The sequence below is a fragment of the Colias eurytheme genome, chromosome 22 (assembly GCF_061535395.1).
Source record: "Colias eurytheme isolate Ceu_HAF_F1 chromosome 22, ilColEury1 Martin Lab GWU primary, whole genome shotgun sequence".
Classification (NCBI taxonomy): Eukaryota; Metazoa; Arthropoda; class Insecta; order Lepidoptera; family Pieridae; genus Colias; species Colias eurytheme.
Window position 1 is genome coordinate 3,973,401 of NC_143001.1, and position 18,090 is coordinate 3,991,490.

At 32.3% G+C, this 18,090-nt stretch overlaps 1 protein-coding gene across 1 annotated transcript in view; it reads left to right on the top strand.

Annotated features, from left to right (window-relative positions):
- Positions 1-2,448: 2,448 nt before the first annotated feature.
- Positions 2,449-18,090, top strand: part of LOC149898635 (uncharacterized) — a 69,490-nt gene continuing 53,848 nt past the window's right edge. Inside the window, exon 1 of the mRNA XM_090115001.1 lies at positions 2,449-2,879. The gene's annotated coding sequence lies outside the window, so the exon portion shown is untranslated. The remainder of the gene's footprint in view (positions 2,880-18,090) is intronic.

An 18,090-nucleotide genomic window follows, 5' to 3' on the forward strand; every position in this document is an offset into this window, starting at 1 on the left:
AAGAATATTCATGTTTACACTTATTCTTTCGTATGAAGGTTTCAGTCTTTCCATTTTTTTTGGCCTAACTTCTTGTAACTAATTATTTAAAATATACTTAATAAAGTTTTGAAGTAGGGATGTAAAAATATTTATTTTCCTTTCAAGAAAACTATGTACATTTATCGACTGTCAGTATCAAATACTAAATCAATTCTACTCCATATATTTTACTCATGCTTTACTCAAACGTGATAATCCTCAAGTCTATTACTTCGGATATTCACCCAAACGTTTGTTACAGGGACGGTATGCAATAAGGAGACAGGAAAGTGTAAGGAAATTGGCCTTCCGCTGCTTTCAGTCAACGGTTGATGGCATATGGTTATAAAACGTCTCGAAAAGATCTTTTATTTAGCAAATAAGGTTGGTGTTTGTTAGATTTGCGGTCAAGTATGGAAATAGCATTGCTTCATCAAATAATTGGGAGAGCTTTAATTTTGAATTCTGTAAGTAAACGTCGTATTTCATTAATCTGAATTTTACATACTTAAAAGTTAAAACTAACCATCCGACGCAACTTTGTTTCTGTAAGAAGTGAGAGTTTATTCAAACAAGTTTGAATTTTGTGATATTGGACTCATATAACATTTTACAATACTGATATTAGTTATAGTTAAAAGGTTAACGATCTTAAATAATCATATGCATATTGTAATAAAAATGGAAATAATTGTAAGAATATCGAAAAGAAGGTCGTCTAGAGGTTCGTGTTATTTAACTATACTTATAAGGAAAATAATCATATTCAATCCTTTTGAAATGTAATCGATTAATTGCTATGTTTATGATCTTTCCTGCTGCGTGAAATTCAAAGTTTACAAAATAAATTTATTAGAAAATGGACCAAAAACATGTCCAAACAAAAGGCAAGTTGAGTATCTTGTATGACCATTTATATCATAATTTATCGGTGGATATAATTTATTTAAATCAACCGTTGTTTTTGTGTGATTATGTAATTAACATAACATAACATTTAACAATTATTAACAACATTCAACAATTCTAAATTTTACTTGCAAAATAAATACATTAAAACGTTTTCGTTGCGTTAATAAAATCACTTAATAATTCGTAAATAAGTTGTACTATACGTAAGTATTTCAAATCATTATTACAACAAAATACAAGTTTTAAACTAAAAATAATAACGTAAACAATTAAGAGTTGGCAATTTGTTTATATTCTAAGCAGGAGCAGGGTTGCAGTTCCAAGTAATCCTTAGACTAAGTGGTAATTAGTAATTAACCTCTTTGTAACTAACTGTTTATACATGTTGTGTTTTATATCGTTCTTTAGAAGGATCTTTCGATTTTTCTGGGGTAGTATAATTATAATTACGAACCCTTGGAAAGATAATGATTGAAGAGATTAGGTGTTTGTCAGACAAGGTTAAAGGTATTGAAATAGGCTTGTTTTTTATTAATTTGTTGTTTTATTATTGTCTTATTTCGATCGGATTAAAAGATCTTTTCGATTTAAAACAACAATTATATAGGAGGAGATATCCATTAATGAAATTAATAAGTATGAAGAAGTGTTAGTTTTTTTTTAATTTCCTAACTAAATCTGAGCATTGATCGTCTCCTCGATAGAATTGCTAGTTTAAAACAACATACTGAACAAACTTACAAATCTATCAAGGACTCAGAGATGCTTCATGCTAGACCCGATGCCCGTTTAGGACTTGAAAAAAGAACTTAAATGGATTAGAACTTAGGTATATAAACGCAATTGCCCTATAGCTACACAGTATAATCTCTACTAAAGGAATGATGTAGTGAATTAGTGAAGACTTAAGGGAAGTCTATATAGTCATTTTTTGTCAAAAAAAAGTTTGAGATAAACATTCGAACATTTTCATTGATAAATAACCTAGTGGTGTGGTCTGTTAATCCCATGTTAATCCCAACACACTGGTAACATTAAAACGCGTGTAAACGTAGCTAGCTCAATGTCTAATTACAACTGTGCAGTGTGGCGACGATTTCATTACGAATGTATGAAGCTAAGACGTGGTTTGCAAGCACACGACCCATAGGTACAATGCTCCTTCCTCACCAGCGCTCGGCCAGAATAACTAGACACCCGATAACCCCTATTGTATCCCACCCCTATCACCAATTCCTATGCACCTCAAGGACGAGGTATTTCAACTTACACCGGCCGAAGATGGCCCTAGCACTTGCCTGGGCGAACGACAAAAAGTCGAAACGTGTGGGACTGCAGACGAACTCGTTTCACCATACATGGCTCTCCTCGACAACTGGCTTCCCAACGCACCAGCTCACATAATATTGTTAGCCGCCGATAGCTTTTTATGTCCGATGCATTATTCGATACTCATTTAAAATTCTAACATGAGCATATAAAGAAAGCTCGCCATTTCCATGCGGTCCCCTGCTGTCGCCGGTCGTCTTTACGGGGACGAGTAACCGTTCTATAGGTATTATCATCGAAGGTGTTTTATTATTCAAATTTATTACGCAAATTTACTTTGGGAGGCTGCGCCGGTAAGCGCCCACGCAGCGAAATCGCGGGGGCGATTCGAGGCTTCTGCGTTCAAACGTGCGCGCGCGGCGAACGTCACCGTGCGTTGATATAGATTATAAAATTAAAAAGTTAAATTCGAAAATAGAATCGATAACAAACCGGCTCGCTGGTGAGCGTCACAGTTCGAATTTGGTATTGGATTTTGGATTTATAGTGTTGTCTATGAAGGGGTGATCAAAGTTTATGAATGGAGTGTAAGTGATGTCATGAATAGTGTTGTGGCTGGTGTCAGCGGTTCGGTGGGCGCCAATTTGTTGACAATGCGCGATCATTAGACTGGAAAGGTGAGTGTAATACTTTATTTGTTGGGCCAACAGTAAATGACGGTCATTTATTTGCAGCCTCTCTAGAACATAAGGTCTAGAGTCGCCCACATGCAGCCTACGTCTGTGTGAGAGGAAATGGTTAAACCTAATTTTATTACGGTACTAAAATATCTCGTATGGGATAAAATAATAAACGGCATTAATGGAATAGCACTTTGAATACATCTATTGAAAATAGGGACATTTTATTTGTCATGGAAATCAATATTTTATAGTTTTGTCAAAGTTATTTATACAAATAATGATTTATATTTATGTAGGTACTTACTGCATAACATTATGTAAATTATAACAAATTTTGTTCAATTCATAAATCAAAATATTTCACTTCCAAATAATCAGAAAAGTTTTAGTATATTTTTAAAACTTATATTTATTTCTGTTATCTGTATGACGAACCGTCATAAAATATGACCTTTATTTTCTGTCATAAATAAAAATATTGAATCGAATTTATATTTTTCTCCACACATGACGTAAATGTTGTAGTTAAAAGACGTGGGTAGTTTATTAAAGAGGATAAACGCAAATAAAGTTAGGATTACGTAATATTAGAATTATTTAGTAGACGGTAATGAAAAAATATACGAATACATTAAAACAACAAAATACATGCTGTTCATAGTAATCATTCTAGTTTATTGCACACAAGCACAAAATATTTGAATGGACGCGTGGGTGAGCGTAGACATAATGTCGCGACATTTCGAAATAATGCAGCCACTTTGAATAATATTAAAACTCTTATACTGATACACATACGGTTCAAAATACACTAGCAATATTACGTTGCTAATTTTCATATTACTCCCTTTACAGAAGAGTCGGTTGACAAAAAGCTTTGAGTCACATAATTTAACAGAGTAAATGAAAGGTTGGCTTGGGGAATCGGAAACGACACATTTTGCTGACTGTACTTAAGTAATTATTAGCGAATGTACTAGGAAATGATTAAAATAATATCGAGTGTTGAAATATTGCAGAAATATTATGATGTATTTTTGTAGGAAATTCTTGCTTCTGTGAAGAAACAAAGAAGAAATATTTATGAAGATGGCTCAGTGTTATTTTATTTAAATAACAGTTTATTTTCTGTAAATAGGTACTGGCACTGTGTAGTGTTATTATTTAAGGCGCCCTTGTTCAAAATGTATGTTTCTAAATCATGGTTTTTGGATAGAAATCATCATATTTAAAATCCTAAAAAAATATATAGCACAGATAAACGTTTGATCTAGTGACTTTTTTGGATAAAAACACAATATTAAACATTTAACTCGATCAAAAAAAAATCAGAAGTAACATCGATTTTGAAAGCATAATCAGTTTTATGAGAATTAGGGGAACGCTATGTTTATGAAAATTTTACATTTCATTTACTAATCAGGTTTTACAGGGAAATTTTTGGATAGATTTATAATTTAGCCCTTATTTTTTTCTATATAAAATATAATACGTAAAATGCGACTCGCGCGCACCACGTCAGTGCCGCCAGAGTCCAGCCGGACGTCATCGAAGGAGGACCTGTGCTAGTTTTGCTCCCGACCACGTTGTAGTCGCCGCTCGCGTATTAGAACCGAGCGGCGAGTAAAACGGCGAGCACGTCACGGTATAAATAAATCAGTAGTTTGATTTTATTACCTATCCTAGGATTGTTGGTGTAAATAAATTAACTTCTTATTCTATACTATTAAACGAGCAATATTTGCATATTTATATATTTTGTTTGTAAATACTAAATACAGTGTGGAAATTTTCGATGGGCCCTGGGTGAAAGTACTAGAAATACTGGAGATAGCAAATTTTGCTGAAAGGAAACATTCCTTTATTTTTAAAAAGAAATAGAACTGCATTCAAAGATTTTCAAAAATTCATATTCTTCGACCGGGAATCAAAAGAACTAAAAATGTAAAAAAATAAAATTTTCCATTTTATTCTTCAAATCAACACAAGTTTCATATTACAATTACCAGAAAGAAAGAAAGAAAGAAAAAAATGTTTATTTGTAATTTAAAATTATTATGTTTTAAAAATTACCTTGCCTGAGATCCTCTATATTATGGGTTGTTGAATAGGAATAGCGGCAAAGTTTTGAAGTACTAGTAGGAAGACTATTATGATATTGGTTCATCTGTATGAGTATGACAATTATTATTTTTATGAAACAACAATCCAAGATGGCGCCGACGACAATTTTACATCTTTTCGTCATGGGTGTCATTTTCATGGTTTTTGGGGTAGCTATTAACCAATATGAGGTCAAAACTAAAATCCAAGATGGCGCCGACGAAAATTTTACATCTTTTCGTCATGGGTGTCATTTTCATGGTTTTTGGGGTAGCTATTAACCAATATGAGGTCAAAACTAAAATCCAAGATGGCGCCGACGAAAAATTTGACATCTTTTCGTCATGGGTGTCATTTTCATGGTTTTTGGGGTAGCTATTAACCAATATGAGGTCAAAACTAAAATCCAAGATGGCGCCGACAAAAAATTTGACATCTTCTCGTCATGGATGTCATTTTCATGGTTTTTGGGGTAGCTATTAACGAATATTAGGTCAAAACTATAATCCAAGATGGCACTGACGAAAATTTGACTTATTTTCGTGATGGGTGTCATTTTCATGGTTTTTGGGCAAGCTATTAACGAATATGAGGTCAAAACTAAAATCCAAGATGGCGCCGACGAAAATTTTACATCTTTTCGTCATGGATGTCATTTTCATGGTTTTTGGGGTAGCTATTAACCAATATGAGGTCAAAACTAAAATCCAAGATGGCGCCGACGAAAAATTTGACATCTTTTCGTCATGGGTGTCATTTTCATGGTTTTTGGGGTAGCTATTAACCAATATGAGGTCAAAACTAAAATCCAAGATGGCGCCGACAAAAAATTTGACATCTTCTCGTCATGGATGTCATTTTCATGGTTTTTGGGGTAGCTATTAACGAATATTAGGTCAAAACTATAATCCAAGATGGCACTGACGAAAATTTGACTTATTTTCGTGATGGGTGTCATTTTCATGGTTTTTGGGCAAGCTATTAACGAATATGAGGTCAAAACTATAATCCAAGATCGCGCCGACGAAAATTTTACATCTATTCGTCATGGGTGTCATTTTCATGGTTTTTGCAGGCTATTAGTGAATATGAGGTCAAAACTATAATCCAATCTCAACAACCTTTAAAATGACACCCGTGACGAAAAGATGTCAAATTTTTCGTCGGCGCCATCTTGGATTTTAGTTTTGACCTCATATTGGTAAATAGCTACCCCAAAAACCATGAAATAGACACCCATGACGAAAATATGTAAAATTTTCGTCAGCGCCATCTTGGATTTTAGTTTTGACCTCGTATTGGTTAATAGCTACCCCAAAAACTATGAAAATGACACCCATAACGAAAAGATTTCAAATTTTTCGTCGGCGCCATCTTGGATTTTAGTTTTGACCTCATATTGGTTAATAGATACCCCAAAAACCATGAAAAAGACACCCATCACGAAAAGATATCAAATTTTCGTCAGCGCCATCTTGGATTTTAGTTTTGACCTCATATTGGTTAATAGCTACCCCTAAAACCATTAAAATGACACCCGTGACGACATGATGTCAAATTTTCGTCGGCGCCATTTTGGATTTTAGATTTGACCTCATATTGATTAATAGCTACTCCAACTCTTTGAAAATGACACCCATGACGAAAACATTTCAAATTTTCGTCGGCGCCATCTTGGATTTTAGTTTTGACCTCATATTGGATAATCGCTTCCCCAAAAACCACCGACATTTGCAAATGTGCTTGCTACTGAAGGAAAGTTCAGATTTAAAGATGTGACGAATATAATTTATATCATTCCGACCGTTTCTCGGAATAACATACATTTACTAAGAAGGGTTTAATATATTGCCGGTAACATAATATTATGTATGATAATAATAATTAATAATTCATAAAAAAGTATTTTATACATTTCTTAAAAAGGTTCGATATTGTATACAATAATATTCATTAATTGATTATTTTGCCTTTTTTATTTGTTTTACTTTTAATTATTATTACCAATATTTTCAGAAGAAAATAAATTAATGTACCTATCCAGAACGAGAGTTTCATTTTAAATTTTAAATGTATTTATGAAATAGACCAAAAAACCAGTAGCGTTCTTTATGTTTACATATGATGTTGATGCCACAATAAAAATGTTCGATTCCATGATATTTTTATTTCTAAGAGCAAATATTTTTACGAGAAATTAACAATAAATTATCTTTTATATTGTTTCTATCGATTTGAATAATAAAATAAAATTTGAAAAAGGAATGTTTCCTTTCTGAAAAATTTGCTTTGCTAGTATTTCAAGTACTTTCCATTCAGGGCACATCGAAAATTTCCACACTGTATATATACAAACAAATATATAAATATGCAAATATTGCTCGTTTAATGGTATAGGATAAGTAGTAAATTTATTTATCACACATTCCTACGATAGCAAATAAAATCGAACTACTGATTTATTTATACTGTGTCGTAATCGCCCGCCTTCTTAGGTCACCGGAGTTCATGTCGCGCCGGCTCCTGCGCAACGCGGGCGCGAGCCGTCTCAGTGCCTAAAATGCCTAAACTTTCAGTATAAGGGGCTCTTAAGGCGTTAATAGGGGCTAGCGACCTTGACGACGATTTACAAGGCGGGATCGGGGGACCGGCGCGAAGCTACCGTAGTAAAAGTACGTATAAAAATTATTTAAAATGATATTTGGGTATGGAATCAAAATTTAAAACAACCATGCCCTGTGTTTCAATATCATAAACACACTGTAAAAATACTACCATAATTGACGTTATATTGACTTAGCGTTTTGGTTTAAAGGCAAAAAATCTACCTCAGTTCATGATTTTTTTCCAAAAAACCTGATTGTAAAATAAACAAATTAAAACAACCATGCCCTTTATCATATTCGAAACTTTAATATACATTTTTTTTAGATATGTACATTAAGAATCTAAGAAGAAAAACGGTTATAACTAGAGTTAATTTTCGGTATTAAAAGGTCATTCTACCCGATTCACGCCTTAATCTGTGACATTTATTTAGAGTGAACTGTGGTTACCTATATTATTTTGGTAATTCTGAGAATAGGTTGTTAAAGTTAACTATTGAAGTGAAACCTCTTGAGAGTAAAATTTCAATGTCGCGCCATGGCAATACCGCCACGTCATGGAGTAAGGCGACGATTTTGGTATCTTTGAATCATGCCAAAGAAGTTTCACTTCTGACACGTCTGCTCCGCACACACGATTTTTTTTTAATTTTTATAAATCTAAGATATAGCTAGTCCTAGCAGATAAATATTTGCCAGGTTATGGCACCTATACCTACATCCATCCTACATCTAAATAGGTAGTAGGTACTACATCTAAATAGATAGTAGATTCAGGTACATATACTTTGACATGCGTGGCTGGCGCCTGTCGTACATAGGTAGACTTGCTGAATATGTGAAATCAGTCGTTTGTAAAATATGATAGCGTAATTAATACTTTTGCTTGTAGTTGTAACTTCTTGTTGTAGGAAGGAAAGTAAATTAACCTAGGCGTAAAAATTAATACTATAAGATAAAAGTAGCTACATAATATAGCGTATCTTAATACTATTATAAAGGCGAAAGTTTGTAAGTATGGATGTATGGATGTATGGATGTTTGTATCTCTTTCACGTAAAAACTATTGAACCGATAATAATGAAATTTAGCACACATATAGAGGGTAACTTGGATTAACACATAGGATAGGTTTTATCCCGGAAATCCCACGGGAACGGGAACTATGCGGGTTTCCCTTTGAAAACGCGGGCGAAGCCGCGGGTGGAAATCTAGTAATATAATATATATGCTTCTATCAAGTTTATTTATCAATTTAAATAAATAAATTGTCAAAATAATCCAAATATTTTTTTTTTTGCAAAAAATGTACAATTTGTTTTATATTCTTAATACAAATTATGTGCATATATTAAGGCTGTAATAAATAGTACGTACATGTTAAGTTAAAAAAGGGTGTTTTTATTTGTTTCTATAAATGTGCACCTGAAATCAGAGGTTCTAAACCTACTTCATAAGCTTAAAGAAGTGAATTAAAATAATTAGGAATATGTAACATTTGAATGTAAAAAAAACAATTAAGTACGTCTTAATTTAATAGTCTATGTTTGGATAAAAACATAATTAGACTATGTTTATTTCTATAACAAAAGACAATATTGTTGTGATCGAAAATAGTTTAATAGACGAAAGTTCTGAGCTTTACTATCATTTTATTTTTTATTTAGTTCCGAAAACTATTGTCTATTACTAGGTAAATATTTTTTGTAAGAAAATAGATATAGAATAAGTTTATATCTAATTAAAGATTATAGACATTTATTTTATTATACCTAGACCTTGAAACTTTACTCTCAACGCGCCTAAAGATGTTTCACTTCAATGAAAAAAAATGTTTATTAGCCAAAGGTTTGCGATGTCTGCTGGCCATATAGGTCAGTTGCAGTGTTGTGTTCCCCATTGTCCCAAGAATAGGGCCAGCGGTCAAAAGGCAAACTATACTTATTGTTCAGTAACTGTTTTTTTCTATGAGTACTTTAACAGGAAATAGCTGTGTTTTTCACGTTATTTCTACGTTGTTTTGATCGCTTATTGTAATATTTATTTTGTTGTGAATTCTGGATAATGGATACTTTTATAGCAGCTTTACATAAAAATTAAAAACAAAGAAATCGATTACATGTTTTGTAATCGATTCCTTGACTTATCAAAAAAAGTTTATTTCAGAATGTACATATTATCTATTGGATTGGAAGGTATTCATTCCAAGATTACTTGTATAATACGAAATAGTTTAAAATCTAGATAACTTATAAAATAGGCATGAACTTTGTGTATCATAAATATATACATATTCTATTCGCCAAAGAAAAGCCTGTACCAGTCACTAATTCAATAAAAAATTAAAAAAATCAACAAGCAAACCTTGTAAAATTAGAAAGTTTAAAACTTTCGACGACCAAAGGGCCACATAACAGTTCCATAATTATAAGCAAGATTGATATTATGCAGTTATTCGTATAGCAATGGATAAAATATGGGAAGAGTGTTGTGAGAGAATTCCATAGGAAACGAGACGAGCAGGCACCTGCTAATGTAAATTGATAGTGGTTTATGGAAATCACAAGTTGATAACTAATATGCATCGATATGGGATGGATGCAATTCCATGTGTATGCTAATCTATTATGAATTATCTAACCTACTTTTGAGGCAGCGTTTTAATGAATGAGGCTCGTTTGTGACTTTGGGATTGAGTATAGACTGAAATTTTTTGTATAGGTATTTTGAAAATAACACTAACATATTCTGTGGTGTAAACACGAATTAAGCGCATCACACACGGTGAAGATACTATAATATTTTATATTAAGATTCTCTAATATAAAATATTACAGTATGTTAAGGTATCACACACGATTAAGATACGCTAGCGATACAATTGTTATTTATTTTAATTGTCAATTATAATAATGATGATAATCGAAAATATGCTCTAAGATAATATAATATATTTTACATTATCTTCACCGTGTGTGATGCGCTTTAATGTTTATAAAACCCAATAGACGATAGACGACCAGCCCCCCTAGACAAGTGGCTTTCTATTAGGGTAAAGTTCAATAGAATAGATTATGAATGTATGAGATTGACGTTTGATTACGACGACGACGACGATTGATTACGTCAATCTCATACATTCATAATCTATTCTATTGAACTTTACGCTAATAGAAAGCCACTTGTCTAGGGGGGCTGTGTAGACGACGGACAGATTTTATTTTTAATTCCCTTGCCTACTTTACTAGTTAAGAGTTCTTTATATAGTAGGAAGTACACATATTATTAGCTAGTAGGTCAATTACCTGTTCTTATTTTTATAATAACATCTCAATATATACATATAGCGTATATTTGATTTGTATGCTTGAAGATATTATTAATTAAGCCACGCGTTAATTATATGCCTTGTTAACATAAAACGGTAATCAAGATCTATTACTGATTTAACCGTAACAAAACTTGTTTTTTAATTAGTGTTTTTTTCTTCCTAGCGTTGTAACTTATCACTTTCATCGATTAGCAATGAGTAAATATGTAAAGATATAAAATTAATTTTTGAAAATCATTAAAAATACTGTGAATTAGGAAGCAAAGTGTCGTTTTTTTGAAAGTCTGTTTAAAATGGATATTGAGGATATGATAAGCAACCACAATGTTTTAAACAATTGAATTAAACTAATATAACGTAATCGTAAATATACTAGCCTTAAAAGCTGACCATTATTACAGTTGTCCTACCGCTTCATTGAAATATTGATAATAGTTCTTATTCGCTTTTACCTTTTACTAGAATCAATACCTTGAATACAAAAAACGGTGGAAATGATTTCTCTTTTAGGTTCGATCTACGGAATTTCATAAAGCTTCACTTCAACGTGTGAGAATTTTGATTTTTCCCGTCATTCTAATATAAACAGATAAACTAGCTTAAAAATAAAATCAATAGAACATACACTACTTACGTATATAATTAGAAGATAATACAATTGCCAATAAAAACAGAAATAAATTTCGAAATTACCCAGCGGTTCCCACACATCTAAGAAAAGGGACAGAGAACTTTACTATCATTCTAATTGTCAGTTAATAATATAAAGTAGGCTTATTACAAGAAACACCCACAGAGTTTGCTTCATATGATCGATGGTACTGGGTTGAAACCCACGCTCAATGATATATTGTGAGACTGGGTTTCTTTTAGTATTTGTTGATTGGAATTTGATGTTATCTAATTGCTATGATCTAAATGTATTAGTTGTAATTGTTACGATACTGGTGAATGTAAAGTTTTTTAGTTAAATTAAGATTTTTCAGATCGTGTATGTAAAAATGTATAAAGTATGATAGGTATGATAGCAAGAGATAATAGATGGAAATTCCAGCATAATTTTATTTTTTACTGAACCCTAAAAACCGACTCGCGCTTGATCAGTCTCTTAAATTACATTAACTGGTTAACTAGTATTAATGAGTTGACACAATTAAACAAAAATAACGGAGTTTGGACGATTAAATCGAGAATCTCTCAATCAATGGTATTTGTTAGGAATTCCTAAATTAGTAGTAATGTTAAACAGTTGCTTTAAATGTCCAAATCGGAAATACCACGTGATTTGTCAATGATCGAAGAAAAGATTCTTCGGAAGATAAGATATTTATTGAAAATAAATGTTACATTCTTAGATAGAAAGTTAAACAAATATAGGAAAAGAGAAGTGCAGGTGACAAAGAGAGTCCTAATTTTGTATGATGTCATAGAAAATATTGTCCTTTTTATAGAATATACTTAAATCAAAATATTTTAAAGAATTCTTTAAAATATTTATAGATTGCAATTTGCATTGAATATGTGATTAGTGATGAGTATTGAGTATGTATGAGTAGATATATCTTAAAATAAGGAAGGGAACATAAAATATTTTAAATGAGGCCTAATTTCCTAATTAGATTGTTGTATTTAATTTATTGTTCATTTTCATTAGAAACGAATAAGTAAATCAAGTGTTAACGTTAGAAAAAGAGTCTTCATTAAAACCAATTCATATATCGAACGGATTCTTTCTATGTCTCTAACATCAATAGCAGTCATTAGCTTATATAAACAACAAATGATATACCTAACAGAGATTAATTCCTAATGAATATATTAATGCATCTATTAGTACGTTCCGAAATACCGAAGGGTGGTGTGGGCGGCGCTGTTGAAATATCAAAAGTTAACGTCGGTTCACATCTGTTGTATGCTGATTAATTTATAATTATGACACTTTGACACTTTTAGCTGGGCAATAAGGGCGTTGTATGAAAGGTGACAGTCACTCGCCTTTTACCATAATCACAGTTGCAAGTGACAAGTCGCTGAACAGTTGTTTGGCTTGCAATGTGGTCAACATTGAGTTCAAATAGTGTAGAGCTTTTTGAATTAAGATAGTTCGATAGTTCTTCGTAAGTGCAAGATTTTATCAGAAGTCAAGCAGTTTTGTACTTGTCATAAAAAAATTAGGAATGAGGAATCTCATTTAATTTACATCGCATAATTATTAAATTAGATAACTTCTGGTCTTCCCCTGCTTATATACATATATGAACAATATTTGTGAATAGGTGAAATATTTCTCAATAGGAAAATTCTATAGATATCCCTCTATGTAAAGTATGAGTAAGGGAAGTCAGGCGAAAAGCTAGTAGGTCCATATAGCGTTATAAAGATGTATGCAATATGCATCTTAAAGATTAGACCACACGGATTGTGCGTGTAAACTCTATAACAATTAATATCCATGAACACTTTTGGCGCTATACCCATACTGGCTTTAAAACCGCCCACTCACGACGCAACAATCGGGCGTGTGCCTACGCCGCATGAATGGACGGATCAATGAGAGCCATATTCGTTCCGCATTTTTGACAAGACTAGAGCATGAGTGGTGAATATTGGAACTGGACTTTTCGTCTTTTGAGGTCACACTTTCATTGTTTTCTTGTGTGAAATAAGATTTTTAATGATGCTTATAATATGAACATAAAATTAGCCAATTCTATCTTATATTTTTATTATTTCTTGCTCTAGAGATGCTACTTATTGCAAAACATTGAAATGTGTAGTACCTATACGACTTACCTATATATTATTTTGTGAAAACCTAAATGGATTCTTAATCTATGCTTACTGGCTCTATATTTTGCTTATCTTTATTTTTTTTTAATACAAAAAATAACCTTCACAGAGTTCATTATGCGAATTATATTATGTTATAAAATGTATTTGTTTCCAAACCAGATTGCAAGCATTGTTATTTGTTGTAGAATACAAAATGAAACGTTAAATTCATTCTCATTTCAATCGTTTACTAAAACCTGTTTCACAAGAGCCGATATTATACGAAAATGGCCATTAAAATTTAACTTTACAATAGATTCTAAATTTTAAATTTTATCACCATTTTCATATAAAACTTGTCATACGTCTAATAATGTCCGATAAATTAATATCGCATAAGGCTGGACGCATTTATAGGCTTTGGCGGAAGCGGATTTTAAAAGGCTGTATAGAGATTAAGGCATCTATCATTAATAGATGTCTAAACGTTCATTCATGTAGTTGTACAATATAAAATTAATGTTAAAAATAATATAATAATTAGGTATGTATTAAAAAGACGGAAACTCTACATTAGACATTAATAATTAATTTAGGAGTAATTTATTATTATAATATTATTGTAAACTTTATAAGATATGTATAACGTACCTGCAAAAATAATTACAAAATTCACTCTACGAGCTAAAAATACTGGTCTTGCTTTCAGATATACCTATTAGACAGATTTTTTATTACTACGAGATATATCACTATTTATTATTCTTATATTTCTCAATCCGCACAACCTATCACCAAAACATTACCACTATCCATGCCTTGCGGTTTCCTCGGCGCCCACGCACATGTAGGCGGTACACCACTTGACAACTAATCATGTACCATAAATACCACATGCTAAAACCACCTTTAACGAAACCCTAATAAGGCAACTAATGGTTTATCACAATATTGCTTAACACTGGCTTTACTTTCCAATTTTGTTTGTGTTTATTTAACGGCTTATATTTGGAGCATCTGGAGAGTTTTGTGTGGGTGCTATGTCGCACTAATTATATTAGCTTGAGATTAATTTTATAGCCTACTAACTGTTAGCCGCGGCTTCACCTGCCTGGTCAAGTAGCCTTTAATATCTGGACAAACAAACAAATACATTCAAATCACATTTGTAATATTTTAATATGTATGTAGTAATTTGCATATAGGAATAACTATTGACTAAGTTACAGACAGTAGATTCTTATATTGCTAGTAGTTTACGGAATTTTTATATTATGATGAAGAAAATATGGATATATATTATAAAATTTTCATACATATTAGTTCTAATATTCCATCTCTTCATATGTAGCTTGCTGTTTGGGACTATATGCCCTTTCATTCGATTTCTCAGAATGTTAATATTAATATGTAAATAGAGACACGATATTACGTGGAATAGTTGATACAGTACCAATAGTCAATATTATAGGAAGTAGTACGTATGTGTAATTATTATTTTAACTTATCTAGGAAATTTGGTTACTGGTATAAATATTTTGTATGTTATTTTTATCATTTGATCTGCAACGATCTTGAGCCTCAACAAAAACGTTAAAAAATTACCGAATTGGTAGAGCCATTCTCGAGTTTATGCAGCAACACATTTGGCGGTTCATTTTTATTAAAACTATTGTTAATGCATTGGTTTAATTGAAAAATATAAAACAAAATATGCGGAAATACTCATTCCATTTCTAAATCTCGTTTAACAAGGAAACAAGTGGACAATAAAAAAGCTGAAGCTTGAAAATATTTTCTCATTCAAAACACGAGTATCAGTTGAGAGTTTGTCATTATAAAACAAAGTTTTTGCCGGATTTTATTTAAAGATAAATCTAGTCTGAATGCCTCCTCGGTACAGTAATGTGAGAGCGTAGAAACGAGGTGTTCGATTCCTGGTGGAAACGAAGAAAAAAATGTCTCGGTCTGGCAGGACACAGAAGGCTGATCACCTACTTGTGCCTAAAGAAAATGAAAATGAAACAGATGAATGCATAATGCATCTGCCCCATATCTCACAAGAGGACAAGGGGCAATCTATAGTCTATCCCGGCTATAATAATGGCCACTTAGTCAGCAAAACAAAGTATCCAAGTCATTAACTAATTCGAATTCCCGACTCTACTTAAGGCAAAGGTAAAAACGTATCACCATATATGAAAGCAGTTGTACCAGGACAATGCCAAAATATCCTAATATATACGCGGCAAATGTATACGATCGAGTGTCATTGTTTCACTATAAGCAAAAAGAAATGCGGAATAATAAGGCTATATCTTGAGATTTAATGCGTGGAAATTCAATATGGATTTTTGTTTGTTTTACGCTATTATTACATTCCACTGCTTTTGCTGCGTTTTGACGACTCTCCTTTAGTCGAAGTTCATAGCCAAAATTCACATATTGATATAGGTAATATATTTTTTTATGTCCCTTTTTGGAATTATATTTATATATCGTTGGATTTCTTTAAAGTATGTTTATAATTTAAGTTTATGACGTGTGATGAGTGTGAATGTGATACCAAAAATCTATTTAAAAAAAAACTTCACTCCCGATTAAAGAACCATGAATGCACCAAAGGCAACAAAACACCATAGTTGCCAAAAATTCGTCAAATTCTATCCAAACAGAGTCATGTGCAAAACCTAGTGAATATAACACAGCAGGCGATATGACGTGTGTGGTGTGCATACCAAAATAGCTTCCGAGAAGAATGTATGTCCTTTGGGATCACAAGGACGCTTTCTTATATCTATGGTAATGATGCGGATACACGATCAAGCTTTTGGTTAATTGGCATGACGGTTTGATTAGGTTGTGTGTAATGAGCTGAAGGATTGCGTATTAATGTTCATTTACATTCATGGGACTGTTTGTCTGCCTGTGTTTTAAGCATTTTATAGAGCTTTTCAGAACATCTTATTAATGGGATAATAAAATTTCTATAAGTGGCAACACCTCTTCACCGTCACCACCGTCACACTTCTTACAATGCTGATTAAACTGCGAAATATAGGAAATATTACTAACTTCATAATTTAATTCATGTTTCTTAACAATAATGAAGCTCAAACTACAACATTCATGCTCAAAGAAACTCGATCGTGTATACCCACCATTATAATTTAATGAAATCAGTAGTCATGATAATTTATTGTTCTTTCGAATGCCTACGCTGTTTTTATCAGCCTCAATGCATAAATATCTAACTTATTGAAGTGTATATACAGTTAGAGGCTTTGTATGGAGGTGTATAGCTTAGTAACATGTTGTAACAAACAATAGATGTTATTTAATATTCAGATTTTATATATGAGCGTGAAATTCCCATGCACCTTTGAAAGGTTAAGATATAATGTAAAATTAAAATCATTTTGTGTCGCTGTCCCGATAAGGTTAGATTATTTATTATGAGACGTTCTTTATGGAGAGTGGAGACGAAATGTTATCTTTGAGTATTTCAAATGCTGTTATTTTAAGTCGTCGTCGCATCAAATCAAAGTTGACAACATGGAGCTTTTTAGCTTTGTTTTTAGTGTAAAACATAAAATAATAAATTCTATCGGTATTTCTGAGAACACTAGTTACGTACTTATAAATTTGAAAGAGCAAAAAGTTCTTATACGAATTGAACATAAATCGAAATCTGATTTGTTGTTTAAGGCCTTTCCTGCACCCCTGCGCCTTGCGCTGCATTCCGATATTTAACAAAACAAATGACATTGGCTGGTCGAACCTCGACTTTTTCCACATCCGACCTTCAAGGCATTCGATACTCGTTAGTGCTGGAATCCAACCAGTTGAAATGTGGAATCTGCAAAAACCGAAGACCAATCGATACCGAGTCAATGACCTGTCTTACGTGGGAATCCAGCCCACGATGACATGACTATGTCGCATTCGCTTTTTATTGTACAATACCTTTGACGATTTGATGGCCCTGTTGTTGTGTGTATTATAATAATATATCTATTTTAATGTTCACTATCGCCGTATTGGGAAGCTGTGTTATTAAACAATGTAACTTATAAATGAAGTTAAGAATATGTTTGCAATGTTCATGTATCGATATTGAAGCTCTTCAGTTGTTATTTGTACGTTGTGCGTCTATTTATTCTCTTGTTGTTCTAACAGATGAAACAAGTAGAAAATATATAGAGAACTTGACAATAAAAGCTCTTTGGTATTTCAATAATTAATTAATGAGAGTCCTTCTCGTATATGCTCCACTAATACTTTTTGAAGAATAATGAAAAATATTTATATTTATATGTAGTAAGAAATTTCTATAATAGTGAGCTCAATGCTATCTACCTACAGTTTAGAAAATAATTATAGGTTTTTATCT